We start from the raw sequence: 18767 nt of genomic DNA on the forward strand, positions 1-18767 counted from the left end.
TGCCAAACCCGAAAATGCCATTGATGGGAATCGTGCCAGCAACTTCAACCAGGGATCCTGTGCCTGTACAAACAACAACTTGAATCCATGGTGGAGACTTGACCTTTTGAAGACATATAAAATCAACACTGTGACTATCACCAACAGACAAGACTGTTGCCCTGAGAGGATCAATGGAGCTGAGATCCGCATTGGAAATTCACTTAATGACAATGGCAATGCGAATCCCAGGTAAATGAGCTATTTATCTTATACTTGATTAAAATTTTTTCATAACTGTCATATATGTGGCAATCATTAATTATGTTTTTTTTAAAAATTCTACTTCTACCTCTTTTTTTAGAGTTAAGTTCATCAGGCAATTAAGAGCAGCACCTTGATTATCTGAAAATGACATTTATACAAACTTTTATTTTAGATTAATCTCATGTTACTTGTTGTCATTTGTTTTCAGATGTGCTGTAATCTCATCTATCGCTGCTGGGGCATCACAAACCTTTGCATGCAATGGAATGGAAGGTCGCTACATAAACATCGTTATTCCTGGAAGAACAGAATACCTGACACTTTGTGAGGTGGAAGTTGATGGTACACTTTCAGGTAAATCTTGTCCAATTCTTCTTGTGTGTTCCACGTTTAATGAATACATTATGGTTTTTGGAGTTCTTCTTATCATATTATTGCTAATATTTACAACTTTTCAGAGACTAATGTTGCCAGACTTGGACAAGTGGCTCAGTCTTCAACGTATGGGAATGCCAAACCCGAAAATGCCATTGATGGGAATCGTGCCAGCAACTTCAACCAGGAATCCTGTGCCCATACAAACAACAACTTGAATCCATGGTGGAGACTTGACCTTTTGAAGACATATAAAATCAACACTGTGACTATCACCAACAGACAAGACTGTTGCCCTGAGAGGATCAATGGAGCTGAGATCCGCATTGGAAATTCACTTAATGACAATGGCAATGCGAATCCCAGGTAAATGAGCTATTTATCTTATACTTGATTGAAACTTTGTCATAACAGTCATATATGTGGCAATCATTAATTATGTTTTTTTTTTTAAATTCTACTTCTACCTCCTTTTTTAGAGTTAAGTCCACGATACAATTTCGAGCAGCATCTTAAATTTCTGAGAGGGACATTTATACAAATTTTTGTTTCACATTAGTCTTATGTTACTTTTAAATCTTTTTCCTTGTCATTTGGTTTTAGTTGTGCTATAATCTCATCTATCGCTGCTGGGGCATCACAAACCTTTGCATGCAATGGAATGGAAGGTCGCTACATAAACATCGTTATTCCTGGAAGAACAGAATACCTGACACTTTGTGAGGTGGAAGTTGATGGTACACTTTCAGGTAAATCTTGTCCAATTCTTCTCGTGTGTTCTGGGTTAAATGAACACATAATGGGTTTTGGAGTTTTTCTTATCATATTATTGCTAATATTTGCAACTTTTCAGAGACTAATGTTGCCAGACTAGGACAAGTGAGTCAGTCTTCAACGTATGGGAATGCCAAACCCGAAAATGCCATTGATGGGAATCGTGCCAGCAACTTCAACCAGGGATCCTGTGCCTGTACAAACAACAACTTGAATCCATGGTGGAGACTTGACCTTTTGAAGACATATAAAATCAACACTGTGACTATCACCAACAGACAAGACTGTTGCCCTGAGAGGATCAATGGAGCTGAGATCCGCATTGGAAATTCACTTAATGACAATGGCAATGTGAATCCCAGGTAAATGAGCTATTTATCTTATACTTGATTCAAATTTTTTCATAACTGTCATATATGTGGCAATCATTAATTATGTTTTTTTAAAAAATTCTACTTCTACCTCTTTTTTTAGAGTTAAATTCATCAGGCAATTAAGAGCAGCACCTTGATTATCTGAAAATGACATTTATACAAACTTTTATTTTAGATTAATCTCATGTTACTTGTTGTCATTTGTTTTCAGATGTGCTGTAATCTCATCTATCGCTGCTGGGGCATCACAAACCTTTGCATGCAATGGAATGGAAGGTCGCTACATAAACATCGTTATTCCTGGAAGAACAGAATACCTGACACTTTGTGAGGTGGAAGTTGATGGTACACTTTCAGGTAAATCTTGTCCAATTCTTCTTGTGTGTTCCACGTTTAATGAATACATTATGGTTTTTGGAGTTCTTCTTATCATATTATTGCTAATATTTACAACTTTTCAGAGACTAATGTTGCCAGACTTGGACAAGTGGCTCAGTCTTCAACGTATGGGAATGCCAAACCCGAAAATGCCATTGATGGGAATCGTGCCAGCAACTTCAACCAGGAATCCTGTGCCCATACAAACAACAACTTGAATCCATGGTGGAGACTTGACCTTTTGAAGACATATAAAATCAACACTGTGACTATCACCAACAGACAAGACTGTTGCCCTGAGAGGATCAATGGAGCTGAGATCCGCATTGGAAATTCACTTAATGACAATGGCAATGCGAATCCCAGGTAAATGAGCTATTTATCTTATACTTGATTGAAACTTTGTCATAACAGTCATATATGTGGCAATCATTAATTATGTTTTTTTTTTAAAATTCTACTTCTACCTCCTTTTTTAGAGTTAAGTCTACCATACAATTTCGAGCAGCATCTTAAATTTCTGAGAGGGACATTTATACAAATTTTTGTTTCACATTAGTCTTATGTTACTTTTAAATCTTTTTCCTTGTCATTTGGTTTTAGTTGTGCTATAATCTCATCTATCGCTGCTGGGGCATCACAAACCTTTGCATGCAATGGAATGGAAGGTCGCTACATAAACATCGTTATTCCTGGAAGAACAGAATACCTGACACTTTGTGAGGTGGAAGTTGATGGTACACTTTCAGGTAAATCTTGTCCAATTCTTCTCGTGTGTTCTGGGTTAAATGAACACATAATGGGTTTTGGAGTTTTTCTTATCATATTATTGCTAATATTTGCAACTTTTCAGAGACTAATGTTGCCAGACTAGGACAAGTGAGTCAGTCTTCAACGTATGGGAATGCCAAACCCGAAAATGCCATTGATGGGAATCGTGCCAGCAACTTCAACCAGGGATCCTGTGCCTGTACAAACAACAACTTGAATCCATGGTGGAGACTTGACCTTTTGAAGACATATAAAATCAACACTGTGACTATCACCAACAGACAAGACTGTTGCCCTGAGAGGATCAATGGAGCTGAGATCCGCATTGGAAATTCACTTAATGACAATGGCAATGTGAATCCCAGGTAAATGAGCTATTTATCTTATACTTGATTCAAATTTTTTCATAACCATCATATATTTGGCAATCATTAATTTTGTTTGTAAAAGATTTCTACTTCTACCTCTTTTTTTAGAGTTAAGTTCATCAGGCAATTAAGAGCAGCACCTTGATTATCTGAAAATGACATTTATACAAACTTTTATTTTAGATGAATCTTATGTTACTTGTTGTCATTTGTTTTCAGATGTGCTGTAATCTCATCTATCGCTGCTGGGGCATCACAAACCTTTGCATGCAATGGAATGGAAGGTCGCTACATAAACATCGTTATTCCTGGGAGAACAGAATACCTGACACTTTGTGAGGTGGAAGTTGATGGTACACTTTCAGGTAAATCTTGACCAATTCTTCTTGTGTGTTCCACGTTTAATGAATACAACATGGATTTTGGAGTTCTTCTTATCATATTATTGTTAATATTTACAACTTTTCAGAGACGAATGTTGCCAGACTTGGACAAGTGGCTCAGTCTTCAACGTATGGGAATGCCAAACCCGAAAATGCCATTGATGGGAATCGTGCCAGCAACTTCAACCAGGAATCCTGTGCCCATACAAACAACAACTTGAATCCATGGTGGAGACTTGACCTTTTGAAGACATATAAAATCAACACTGTGACTATCACCAACAGACAAGACTGTTGCCCTGAGAGGATCAATGGAGCTGAGATCCGCATTGGAAATTCACTTAATGACAATGGCAATGCGAATCCCAGGTAAATGAGCTATTTATCTTATACTTGATTGAAACTTTGTCATAACAGTCATATATGTGGCAATCATTAATTATGTTTTTTTTTTAAAATTCTACTTCTACCTCCTTTTTTAGAGTTAAGTCCACGATACAATTTCGAGCAGCATCTTAAATTTCTGAGAGGGACATTTACACAAATTTTTGTTTCACATTAGTCTTATGTTACTTTTAAATCTTTTTCCTTGTCATTTGGTTTTAGTTGTGCTATAATCTCATCTATCGCTGCTGGGGCATCACAAACCTTTGCATGCAATGGAATGGAAGGTCGCTACATAAACATCGTTATTCCTGGAAGAACAGAATACCTGACACTTTGTGAGGTGGAAGTTGATGGTACACTTTCAGGTAAATCTTGTCCAATTCTTCTCGTGTGTTCTGGGTTAAATGAACACATAATGGGTTTTGGAGTTTTTCTTATCATATTATTGCTAATATTTGCAACTTTTCAGAGACTAATGTTGCCAGACTAGGACAAGTGAGTCAGTCTTCAACGTATGGGAATGCCAAACCCGAAAATGCCATTGATGGGAATCGTGCCAGCAACTTCAACCAGGAATCCTGTGCCTGTACAAACAACAACTTGAATCCATGGTGGAGACTTGACCTTTTGAAGACATATAAAATCAACACTGTGACTATCACCAACAGACAAGACTGTTGCCCTGAGAGGATCAATGGAGCTGAGATCCGCATTGGAAATTCACTTAATGACAATGGCAATGCGAATCCCAGGTAAATGAGCTATTTATCTTATACTTGATTGAAACTTTGTCATAACAGTCATATATGTGGCAATCATTAATTATGTTTTTTTTTTAAAATTCTACTTCTACCTCCTTTTTTAGAGTTAAGTCCACCATACAATTTCGAGCAGCATCTTAAATTTCTGAGAGGGACATTTATACAAATTTTTGTTTCACATTAGTCTTATGTTACTTTTAAATCTTTTTCCTTGTCATTTGGTTTTAGTTGTGCTATAATCTCATCTATCGCTGCTGGGGCATCACAAACCTTTGCATGCAATGGAATGGAAGGTCGCTACATAAACATCGTTATTCCTGGAAGAACAGAATACCTGACACTTTGTGAGGTGGAAGTTGATGGTACACTTTCAGGTAAATCTTGTCCAATTCTTCTCGTGTGTTCTGGGTTAAATGAACACATAATGGGTTTTGGAGTTTTTCTTATCATATTATTGCTAATATTTGCAACTTTTCAGAGACTAATGTTGCCAGACTAGGACAAGTGAGTCAGTCTTCAACGTATGGGAATGCCAAACCCGAAAATGCCATTGATGGGAATCGTGCCAGCAACTTCAACCAGGGATCCTGTGCCTGTACAAACAACAACTTGAATCCATGGTGGAGACTTGACCTTTTGAAGACATATAAAATCAACACTGTGACTATCACCAACAGACAAGACTGTTGCCCTGAGAGGATCAATGGAGCTGAGATCCGCATTGGAAATTCACTTAATGACAATGGCAATGTGAATCCCAGGTAAATGAGCTATTTATCTTATACTTGATTCAAATTTTTTCATAACCATCATATATTTGGCAATCATTAATTTTGTTTGTAAAAGATTTCTACTTCTACCTCTTTTTTTAGAGTTAAGTTCATCAGGCAATTAAGAGCAGCACCTTGATTATCTGAAAATGACATTTATACAAACTTTTATTTTAGATGAATCTTATGTTACTTGTTGTCATTTGTTTTCAGATGTGCTGTAATCTCATCTATCGCTGCTGGGGCATCACAAACCTTTGCATGCAATGGAATGGAAGGTCGCTACATAAACATCGTTATTCCTGGGAGAACAGAATACCTGACACTTTGTGAGGTGGAAGTTGATGGTACACTTTCAGGTAAATCTTGACCAATTCTTCTTGTGTGTTCCACGTTTAATGAATACAACATGGATTTTGGAGTTCTTCTTATCATATTATTGTTAATATTTACAACTTTTCAGAGACGAATGTTGCCAGACTTGGACAAGTGGCTCAGTCTTCAACGTATGGGAATGCCAAACCCGAAAATGCCATTGATGGGAATCGTGCCAGCAACTTCAACCAGGAATCCTGTGCCCATACAAACAACAACTTGAATCCATGGTGGAGACTTGACCTTTTGAAGACATATAAAATCAACTCTGTGACTATCACCAACAGACAAGACTGTTGCCCTGAGAGGATCAATGGAGCTGAGATCCGCATTGGAAATTCACTTAATGACAATGGCAATGCGAATCCCAGGTAAATGAGCTATTTATCTTATACTTGATTGAAACTTTGTCATAACAGTCATATATGTGGCAATCATTAATTATGTTTTTTTTTTAAAATTCTACTTCTACCTCCTTTTTTAGAGTTAAGTCCACGATACAATTTCGAGCAGCATCTTAAATTTCTGAGAGGGACATTTATACAAATTTTTGTTTCACATTAGTCTTATGTTACTTTTAAATCTTTTTCCTTGTCATTTGTTTTCAGATGTGCTGTAATCTCATCTATCGCTGCTGGGGCATCACAAACCTTTGCATGCAATGGAATGGAAGGTCGCTACATAAACATCGTTATTCCTGGAAGAACAGAATACCTGACACTTTGTGAGGTGGAAGTTGATGGTACACTTTCAGGTAAATCTTGTCCAATTCTTCTCGTGTGTTCTGGGTTAAATGAACACATAATGGGTTTTGGAGTTTTTCTTATCATATTATTGCTAATATTTGCAACTTTTCAGAGACTAATGTTGCCAGACTAGGACAAGTGAGTCAGTCTTCAACGTATGGGAATGCCAAACCCGAAAATGCCATTGATGGGAATCGTGCCAGCAACTTCAACCAGGGATCCTGTGCCTGTACAAACAACAACTTGAATCCATGGTGGAGACTTGACCTTTTGAAGACATATAAAATCAACACTGTGACTATCACCAACAGACAAGACTGTTGCCCTGAGAGGATCAATGGAGCTGAGATCCGCATTGGAAATTCACTTAATGACAATGGCAATGTGAATCCCAGGTAAATGAGCTATTTATCTTATACTTGATTGAAACTTTGTCATAACAGTCATATATGTGGCAATCATTGATTATGTTTTTTTTTAAAATTCTACTTCTACCTCCTTTTTTAGAGTTAAGTCCACCATAAATTTTCGAGCAGCATCTTAACTTTCTGAGAGGGACATTTAGACAAATTTTTCTTTCACATTAGTCTTATGTTACTTGTTAATCTTTTTTCTTGTCATTTGTTTTCAGATGTGCTGTAATCTCATCTATCGCTGCTGGGGCATCACAAACCTTTGCATGCAATGGAATGGAAGGTCGCTACATAAACATCGTTATTCCTGGAAGAACAGAATACCTGACACTTTGTGAGGTGGAAGTTGATGGTACACTTTCAGGTAAATCTTGTCCAATTCTTCTCGTGTGTTCTGGGTTAAATGAACACATAATGGGTTTTGGAGTTTTTCTTATCATATTATTGCTAATATTTGCAACTTTTCAGAGAATAATGTTGCCAGACTTGGACAAGTGGCTCAGTCTTCAACGTATGGGAATGCCAAACCCGAAAATGCCATTGATGGGAATCGTGCCAGCAACTTCAACCAGGGATCCTGTGCCTGTACAAACAACAACTTGAATCCATGGTGGAGACTTGACCTTTTGAAGACATATAAAATCAACACTGTGACTATCACCAACAGACAAGACTGTTGCCCTGAGAGGATCAATGGAGCTGAGATCCGCATTGGAAATTCACTTAATGACAATGGCAATGTGAATCCCAGGTAAATGAGCTATTTATCTTATACTTGATTCAAATTTTTTCATAACTGTCATATATGTGGCAATCATTAATTATGTTTTTTTTTAAAATTCTACTTCTACCTCTTTTTTTAGAGTTAAGTTCATCAGGCAATTAAGAGCAGCACCTTGATTATCTGAAAATGACATTTATACAAACTTTTATTTTAGATTAATCTCATGTTACTTGTTGTCATTTGTTTTCAGATGTGCTGTAATCTCATCTATCGCTGCTGGGGCATCACAAACCTTTGCATGCAATGGAATGGAAGGTCGCTACATAAACATCGTTATTCCTGGAAGAACAGAATACCTGACACTTTGTGAGGTGGAAGTTGATGGTACACTTTCAGGTAAATCTTGTCCAATTCTTCTTGTGTGTTCCACGTTTAATGAATACATTATGTTTTTTGGAGTTCTTCTTATCATATTATTGCTAATATTTACAACTTTTCAGAGACTAATGTTGCCAGACTTGGACAAGTGGCTCAGTCTTCAACGTATGGGAATGCCAAACCCGAAAATGCCATTGATGGGAATCGTGCCAGCAACTTCAACCAGGAATCCTGTGCCCGTACAAACAACAACTTGAATCCATGGTGGAGACTTGACCTTTTGAAGACATATAAAATCAACACTGTGACTATCACCAACAGACAAGACTGTTGCCCTGAGAGGATCAATGGAGCTGAGATCCGCATTGGAAATTCACTTAATGACAATGGCAATGTGAATCCCAGGTAAATGAGCTATTTATCTTATACTTGATTGAAACTTTGTCATAACAGTCATATATGTGGCAATCATTAATTATGTTTTTTTTAAAAATTCTACTTCTACCTCCTTTTTTAGAGTTAAGTCCACCATAAATTTTCGAGCAGCATCTTAAATTTCTGATAGGGACATTTAGACAAATTTTTGTCTTACATTAGTCTTATGTTACCTTTTAATCTTTTTTCTTGTCATTTGTTTTCAGATGTGCTGTAATCTCATCTATCGCTGCTGGGGCATCACAAACCTTTGCATGCAATGGAATGGAAGGTCGCTACATAAACATCGTTATTCCTGGAAGAACAGAATACCTGACACTTTGTGAGGTGGAAGTTGATGGTACACTTTCAGGTAAATCTTGTCCAATTCTTCTCGTGTGTTTCACGTTTAATGAATACATTATGGTTTTTGGAGTTCTTCTTATCATATTATTGCTAATATTTACAACTTTTCAGAGACTAATGTTGCCAGACTTGGACAAGTGGCTCAGTCTTCAACGTATGGGAATGCCAAACCCGAAAATGCCATTGATGGGAATCGTGCCAGCAACTTCAACCAGGAATCCTGTGCCTGTACAAACAACAACTTGAATCCATGGTGGAGACTTGACCTTTTGAAGACATATAAAATCAACACTGTGACTATCACCAACAGACAAGACTGTTGCCCTGAGAGGATCAATGGAGCTGAGATCCGCATTGGAAATTCACTTAATGACAATGGCAATGCGAATCCCAGGTAAATGAGCTATTTATCTTATACTTGATTGAAACTTTGTCATAACAGTCATATATGTGGCAATCATTAATTATGTTTTTTTTAAAAATTCTACTTCTACCTCCTTTTTTAGAGTTAAGTCCACGATACAATTTTGAGCAGCATCTTAAATTTCTGAGACGGACATTTATACAAATTTTTGTTTCACATTAGTCTTATGTTACTTGTAAATCTTTTTCCTTGTCATTTGGTTTTAGTTGTGCTATAATCTCATCTATCGCTGCTGGGGCATCACAAACCTTTGCATGCAATGGAATGGAAGGTCGCTACATAAACATCGTTATTCCTGGGAGAACAGAATACCTGACACTTTGTGAGGTGGAAGTTGATGGTACACTTTCAGGTAAATCTTGTCCAATTCTTCTCGTGTGTTCTGGGTTAAATGAACACATAATGGGTTTTGGAGTTTTTCTTATCATATTATTGCTATATTTGCAACTTTTCAGAGACTAATGTTGCCAGACTTGGACAAGTGAGTCAGTCTTCAACGTATGGGAATGCCAAACCCGAAAATGCCATTGATGGGAATCGTGCCAGCAACTTCAACCAGGAATCCTGTGCCTGTACAAAAAACAACTTGAATCCATGGTGGAGACTTGACCTTTTGAAGACATATAAAATCAACACTGTGACTATCACCAACAGACAAGACTGTTGCCCTGAGAGGATCAATGGAGCTGAGATCCGCATTGGAAATTCACTTAATGACAATGGCAATGTGAATCCCAGGTAAATGAGCTATTTATCTTATACTTGATTGAAACTTTGTCATAACAGTCATATATGTGGCAATCATTAATTATGTTTTTTTTTTTTTTTTAAATCTACTTCTACCTCCTTTTTTAGAGTTAAGTCCACCATACAATTTCGAGCAGCATCTTAACTTTCTGAGAGGGACATTTAGACAAATTTTTGTTTTACATTAGTCTTATGTTACTTGTTAATCTTTTTCCTTGTCATTTGTTTTCAGATGTGCTGTAATCTCATCTATCGCTGCTGGGGCATCACAAACCTTTGCATGCAATGGAATGGAAGGTCGCTACATAAACATCGTTATTCCTGGGAGAACAGAATACCTGACACTTTGTGAGGTGGAAGTTGATGGTACACTTTCAGGTAAATCTTGTCCAATTCTTCTCGTGTGTTCCACGTTTAATGAACACATAATGGGTTTTGGAGTTTTTCTTATCATATTATTGCTAATATTTGCAACTTTTCAGAGACTAATGTTGCCAGACTTGGACAAGTGGCTCAGTCTTCAACGTATGGGAATGCCAAACCCGAAAATGCCATTGATGGGAATCGTGCCAGCAACTTCAACCAGGGATCCTGTGCCTGTACAAACAACAACTTGAATCCATGGTGGAGACTTGACCTTTTGAAGACATATAAAATCAACACTGTGACTATCACCAACAGACAAGACTGTTGCCCTGAGAGGATCAATGGAGCTGAGATCCGCATTGGAAATTTACTTAATGACAATGGCAATGCGAATCCCAGGTAAATGAGCTATTTATCTTATACTTGATTCAAAGTTTTTTCATAACCGTCATATATGTGGCAATCATTAATTTTGTTTGTAAAAGATTTCTACTTCTACCTCTTTTTTTAGAGTTAAGTTCATCAGGCAATATAGAGCAGCACCTTGATTATCTGAAAATGACATTTATACAAACTTTTATTTTAGATTAATCTTATGTTACTTGTTGTCATTTGTTTTCAGATGTGCTGTAATCTCATCTATCGCTGCTGGGGCATCACAAACCTTTGCATGCAATGGAATGGAAGGTCGCTACATAAACATCGTTATTCCTGGAAGAACAGAATACCTGACACTTTGTGAGGTGGAAGTTGATGGTACACTTTCAGGTAAATCTTGTCCAATTCTTCTTGTGTGTTCCACGTTTAATGAATACATTATGGTTTTTGGAGTTCTTCTTATCATATTAATGCTAATATTTACAACTTTTCAGAGACTAATGTTGCCAGACTTGGACAAGTGGCTCAGTCTTCAACGTATGGGAATGCCAAACCAGAAAATGCCATTGATGGCAATCGTGCCAGCAACTTCAACCAGGAATCCTGTGCCTGTACAAACTATTACTTGAATCCATGGTGGAGACTTGACCTTTTGAAGACATATAAAATCAACTCTGTGACTATCACCAACAGACAAGACTGTTGCCCTGAGAGGATCAATGGAGCTGAGATCTGCATTGGAAATTCACTTAATGACAATGGCAATGTGAATCCCAGGTAAATGAGCTATTTATCTTATACTTGATTGAAACTTTGTCATAACAGTCATATATGTGGCAATCATTAATTATGTTTTTTTTAAAAATTCTACTTCTACCTCCTTTTTTAGAGTTAAGTTCATCAGGCAATATAGAGCAGCACCTTAATTATCTGAAATTGACATTTATACAAACTTTTATTTTAGATTAATTTTATGTTACTTGTTGTCATTTGTTTTCAGATGTGCTGTAATCTCATCTATCGCTGCTGGGGCATCACAAACCTTTGCATGCAATGGAATGGAAGGTCGTTACATAAACATCGTTATTCCTGGAAGAACAGAATACCTGACACTTTGTGAGGTGGAAGTTGATGGTACACTTTCAGGTAAATCTTGTCCAATTCTTCTCGTGTGTTCCACGTTTAATGAATACAAAATGATTTTTGGAAGTCTTCTTATCATATTATTGTTAATATTTACAACTTTTCAGAGACGAATGTTGCCAGACTTGGACAAGTGGCTCAGTCTTCAACGTATGGGAATGCCAAACCTGAAAATGCCATTGATGGGAATCGTGCCAGCAACTTCAACCAGGAATCCTGTGCCCATACAAACTATGACTTGAATCCATGGTGGAGACTTGACCTTTTGAAGACATATAAAATCAACTATGTGACTATCACCAACAGACAAGACTGTTGCCCTGAGAGGATCAATGGAGCTGAGATCTGCATTGGAAATTCACTTAATGACAATGGCAATGTGAATCCCAGGTAAATGAGCTATTTATCTTATACTTGATTGAAACTTTGTCATAACAGTCATATATGTGGCAATCATTAATTATGTTTTTTTTTTTTTTAAAAAAATCTACTTCTACCTCCTTTTTTAGAGTTAAGTCCACCATACAATTTCGAGCAGCATCTTAACTTTCTGAGAGGGACATTTAGACAAATTTTTGTTTTACATTAGTCTTATGTTACTTGTTAATCTTTTTTCTTGTCATTTGTTTTCAGATGTGCTGTAATCTCATCTATCGCTGCTGGGGCATCACAAACCTTTGCATGCAATGGAATGGAAGGTCGCTACATAAACATCGTTATTCCTGGGAGAACAGAATACCTGACACTTTGTGAGGTGGAAGTTGATGGTACACTTTCAGGTAAATCTTGTCCAATTCTTCTCGTGTGTTCTGGGTTAAATGAACACATAATGGGTTTTGGAGTTTTTCTTATCATATTATTGCTAATATTTGCAACTTTTCAGAGACTAATGTTGCCAGACTAGGACAAGTGAGTCAGTCTTCAACGTATGGGAATGCCAAACCCGAAAATGCCATTGATGGGAATCGTGCCAGCAACTTCAACCAGGGATCCTGTGCCTGTACAAACAACAACTTGAATCCATGGTGGAGACTTGACCTTTTGAAGACATATAAAATCAACACTGTGACTATCACCAACAGACAAGACTGTTGCCCTGAGAGGATCAATGGAGCTGAGATCCGCATTGGAAATTCACTTAATGACAATGGCAATGTGAATCCCAGGTAAATGAGCTATTTATCTTATACTTGATTCAAATTTTTTCATAACCATCATATATTTGGCAATCATTAATTTTGTTTGTAAAAGATTTCTACTTCTACCTCTTTTTTTAGAGTTAAGTTCATCAGGCAATTAAGAGCAGCACCTTGATTATCTGAAAATGACATTTATACAAACTTTTATTTTAGATGAATCTTATGTTACTTGTTGTCATTTGTTTTCAGATGTGCTGTAATCTCATCTATCGCTGCTGGGGCATCACAAACCTTTGCATGCAATGGAATGGAAGGTCGCTACATAAACATCGTTATTCCTGGGAGAACAGAATACCTGACACTTTGTGAGGTGGAAGTTGATGGTACACTTTCAGGTAAATCTTGACCAATTCTTCTTGTGTGTTCCACGTTTAATGAATACAACATGGATTTTGGAGTTCTTCTTATCATATTATTGTTAATATTTACAACTTTTCAGAGACGAATGTTGCCAGACTTGGACAAGTGGCTCAGTCTTCAACGTATGGGAATGCCAAACCCGAAAATGCCATTGATGGGAATCGTGCCAGCAACTTCAACCAGGAATCCTGTGCCCATACAAACAACAACTTGAATCCATGGTGGAGACTTGACCTTTTGAAGACATATAAAATCAACTCTGTGACTATCACCAACAGACAAGACTGTTGCCCTGAGAGGATCAATGGAGCTGAGATCCGCATTGGAAATTCACTTAATGACAATGGCAATGCGAATCCCAGGTAAATGAGCTATTTATCTTATACTTGATTGAAACTTTGTCATAACAGTCATATATGTGGCAATCATTAATTATGTTTTTTTTTTTAAATTCTACTTCTACCTCCTTTTTTAGAGTTAAGTCCACGATACAATTTCGAGCAGCATCTTAAATTTCTGAGAGGGACATTTATACAAATTTTTGTTTCACATTAGTCTTATGTTACTTTTAAATCTTTTTCCTTGTCATTTGGTTTTAGTTGTGCTATAATCTCATCTATCGCTGCTGGGGCATCACAAACCTTTGCATGCAATGGAATGGAAGGTCGCTACATAAACATCGTTATTCCTGGAAGAACAGAATACCTGACACTTTGTGAGGTGGAAGTTGATGGTACACTTTCAGGTAAATCTTGTCCAATTCTTCTCGTGTGTTCTGGGTTAAATGAACACATAATGGGTTTTGGAGTTTTTCTTATCATATTATTGCTAATATTTGCAACTTTTCAGAGACTAATGTTGCCAGACTAGGACAAGTGAGTCAGTCTTCAACGTATGGGAATGCCAAACCCGAAAATGCCATTGATGGGAATCGTGCCAGCAACTTCAACCAGGGATCCTGTGCCTGTACAAACAACAACTTGAATCCATGGTGGAGACTTGACCTTTTGAAGACATATAAAATCAACACTGTGACTATCACCAACAGACAAGACTGTTGCCCTGAGAGGATCAATGGAGCTGAGATCCGCATTGGAAATTCACTTAATGACAATGGCAATGTGAATCCCAGGTAAATGAGCTATTTATCTTATACTTGATTGAAACTTTGTCATAACAGTCATATATGTGGCAATCATTGATTATGTTTTTTTTTAAAATTCTACTTCTACCTCCTTTTTTAGAGTTAAGTCCACCATAAATTTTCGAGCAGCATCTTAACTTTCTGAGAGGGACATTTAGACAAATTTTTGTTTCACATTAGTCTTATGTTACTTGTTAATCTTTTTTCTTGTCATTTGTTTTCAGATGTGCTGTAATCTCATCTATCGCTGCTGGGGCATCACAAACCTTTGCATGCAATGGAATGGAAGGTCGCTACATAAACATCGTTATTCCTGGAAGAACAGAATACCTGACACTTTGTGAGGTGGAAGTTGATGGTACACTTTCAGGTAAATCTTGTCCAATTCTTCTCGTGTGTTCTGGGTTAAATGAACACATAATGGGTTTTGGAGTTTTTCTTATCATATTATTGCTAATATTTGCAACTTTTCAGAGAATAATGTTGCCAGACTTGGACAAGTGGCTCAGTCTTCAACGTATGGGAATGCCAAACCCGAAAATGCCATTGATGGGAATCGTGCCAGCAACTTCAACCAGGAATCCTGTGCCCATACAAACAACAACTTGAATCCATGGTGGAGACTTGACCTTTTGAAGACATATAAAATCAACTCTGTGACTATCACCAACAGACAAGACTGTTGCCCTGAGAGGATCAATGGAGCTGAGATCCGCATTGGAAATTCACTTAATGACAATGGCAATGCGAATCCCAGGTAAATGAGCTATTTATCTTATACTTGATTGAAACTTTGTCATAACAGTCATATATGTGGCAATCATTAATTATGTTTTTTTTTTTAAATTCTACTTCTACCTCCTTTTTTAGAGTTAAGTCCACGATACAATTTCGAGCAGCATCTTAAATTTCTGAGAGGGACATTTATACAAATTTTTGTTTCACATTAGTCTTATGTTACTTTTAAATCTTTTTCCTTGTCATTTGGTTTTAGTTGTGCTATAATCTCATCTATCGCTGCTGGGGCATCACAAACCTTTGCATGCAATGGAATGGAAGGTCGCTACATAAACATCGTTATTCCTGGAAGAACAGAATACCTGACACTTTGTGAGGTGGAAGTTGATGGTACACTTTCAGGTAAATCTTGTCCAATTCTTCTCGTGTGTTCTGGGTTAAATGAACACATAATGGGTTTTGGAGTTTTTCTTATCATATTATTGCTAATATTTGCAACTTTTCAGAGACTAATGTTGCCAGACTAGGACAAGTGAGTCAGTCTTCAACGTATGGGAATGCCAAACCCGAAAATGCCATTGATGGGAATCGTGCCAGCAACTTCAACCAGGGATCCTGTGCCTGTACAAACAACAACTTGAATCCATGGTGGAGACTTGACCTTTTGAAGACATATAAAATCAACACTGTGACTATCACCAACAGACAAGACTGTTGCCCTGAGAGGATCAATGGAGCTGAGATCCGCATTGGAAATTCACTTAATGACAATGGCAATGTGAATCCCAGGTAAATGAGCTATTTATCTTATACTTGATTGAAACTTTGTCATAACAGTCATATATGTGGCAATCATTGATTATGTTTTTTTTTAAAATTCTACTTCTACCTCCTTTTTTAGAGTTAAGTCCACCATAAATTTTCGAGCAGCATCTTAACTTTCTGAGAGGGACATTTAGACAAATTTTTGTTTCACATTAGTCTTATGTTACTTGTTAATCTTTTTTCTTGTCATTTGTTTTCAGATGTGCTGTAATCTCATCTATCGCTGCTGGGGCATCACAAACCTTTGCATGCAATGGAATGGAAGGTCGCTACATAAACATCGTTATTCCTGGAAGAACAGAATACCTGACACTTTGTGAGGTGGAAGTTGATGGTACACTTTCAGGTAAATCTTGTCCAATTCTTCTCGTGTGTTCTGGGTTAAATGAACACATAATGGGTTTTGGAGTTTTTCTTATCATATTATTGCTAATATTTGCAACTTTTCAGAGAATAATGTTGCCAGACTTGGACAAGTGGCTCAGTCTTCAACGTATGGGAATGCCAAACCCGAAAATGCCATTGATGGGAATCGTGCCAGCAACTTCAACCAGGGATCCTGTGCCTGTACAAACAACAACTTGAATCCATGGTGGAGACTTGACCTTTTGAAGACATATAAAATCAACACTGTGACTATCACCAACAGACAAGACTGTTGCCCTGAGAGGATCAATGGAGCTGAGATCCGCATTGGAAATTCACTTAATGACAATGGCAATGTGAATCCCAGGTAAATGAGCTATTTATCTTATACTTGATTCAAATTTTTTCATAACTGTCATATATGTGGCAATCATTAATTATGTTTTTTTTTAAAATTCTACTTCTACCTCTTTTTTTAGAGTTAAGTTCATCAGGCAATTAAGAGCAGCACCTTGATTATCTGAAAATGACATTTATACAAACTTTTATTTTAGATTAATCTCATGTTACTTGTTGTCATTTGTTTTCAGATGTGCTGTAATCTCATCTATCGCTGCTGGGGCATCACAAACCTTTGCATGCAATGGAATGGAAGGTCGCTACATAAACATCGTTATTCCTGGAAGAACAGAATACCTGACACTTTGTGAGGTGGAAGTTGATGGTACACTTTCAGGTAAATCTTGTCCAATTCTTCTTGTGTGTTCCACGTTTAATGAATACATTATGTTTTTTGGAGTTCTTCTTATCATATTATTGCTAATATTTACAACTTTTCAGAGACTAATGTTGCCAGACTTGGACAAGTGGCTCAGTCTTCAACGTATGGGAATGCCAAACCCGAAAATGCCATTGATGGGAATCGTGCCAGCAACTTCAACCAGGAATCCTGTGCCCGTACAAACAACAACTTGAATCCATGGTGGAGACTTGACCTTTTGAAGACATATAAAATCAACACTGTGACTATCACCAACAGACAAGACTGTTGCCCTGAGAGGATCAATGGAGCTGAGATCCGCATTGGAAATTCACTTAATGACAATGGCAATGTGAATCCCAGGTAAATGAGCTATTTATCTTATACTTGATTGAAACTTTGTCATAACAGTCATATATGTGGCAATCATTAATTATGTTTTTTTTAAAAATTCTACTTCTACCTCCTTTTTTAGAGTTAAGTCCACCATAAATTTTCGAGCAGCATCTTAAATTTCTGATAGGGACATTTAGACAAATTTTTGTCTTACATTAGTCTTATGTTACCTTTTAATCTTTTTTCTTGTCATTTGTTTTCAGATGTGCTGTAATCTCATCTATCGCTGCTGGGGCATCACAAACCTTTGCATGCAATGGAATGGAAGGTCGCTACATAAACATCGTTATTCCTGGAAGAACAGAATACCTGACACTTTGTGAGGTGGAAGTTGATGGTACACTTTCAGGTAAATCTTGTCCAATTCTTCTCGTGTGTTTCACGTTTAATGAATACATTATGGTTTTTGGAGTTCTTCTTATCATATTATTGCTAATATTTACAACTTTTCAGAGACTAATGTTGCCAGACTTGGACAAGTGGCTCAGTCTTCAACGTATGGGAATGCCAAACCCGAAAATGCCATTGATGGGAATCGTGCCAGCAACTTCAACCAGGAATCCTGTGCCTGTACAAACAACAACTTGAATCCATGGTGGAGACTTGACCTTTTGAAGACATATAAAATCAACACTGTGACTATCACCAACAGACAAGACTGTTGCCCTGAGAGGATCAATGGAGCTGAGATCCGCATTGGAAATTCACTTAATGACAATGGCAATGCGAATCCCAGGTAAATGAGCTATTTATCTTATACTTGATTGAAACTTTGTCATAACAGTCATATATGTGGCAATCATTAATTATGTTTTTTTTAAAAATTCTACTTCTACCTCCTTTTTTAGAGTTAAGTCCACGATACAATTTTGAGCAGCATCTTAAATTTCTGAGACGGACATTTATACAAATTTTTGT

At 37.2% G+C, this 18767-nt stretch overlaps 2 pseudogenes; both read left to right on the top strand.

Moving 5' to 3' along the window:
• Window positions 1-19: 19 nt before the first annotated feature.
• LOC148100443 (uncharacterized) lies at window positions 20-12455 on the top strand (annotated as a pseudogene).
• A 297-nt stretch (window positions 12456-12752) lies between these two features.
• On the top strand, window positions 12753-18589 carry LOC148100444 (uncharacterized; annotated as a pseudogene).
• The last annotated feature ends 178 nt before the right edge of the window (window positions 18590-18767 follow it).

This window comes from Neolamprologus brichardi, chromosome 11 (genome assembly GCF_056152115.1).
Source record: "Neolamprologus brichardi isolate AB-2024 chromosome 11, ASM5615211v1, whole genome shotgun sequence".
NCBI lineage: Eukaryota > Metazoa > Chordata > Actinopteri > Cichliformes > Cichlidae > Neolamprologus > Neolamprologus brichardi.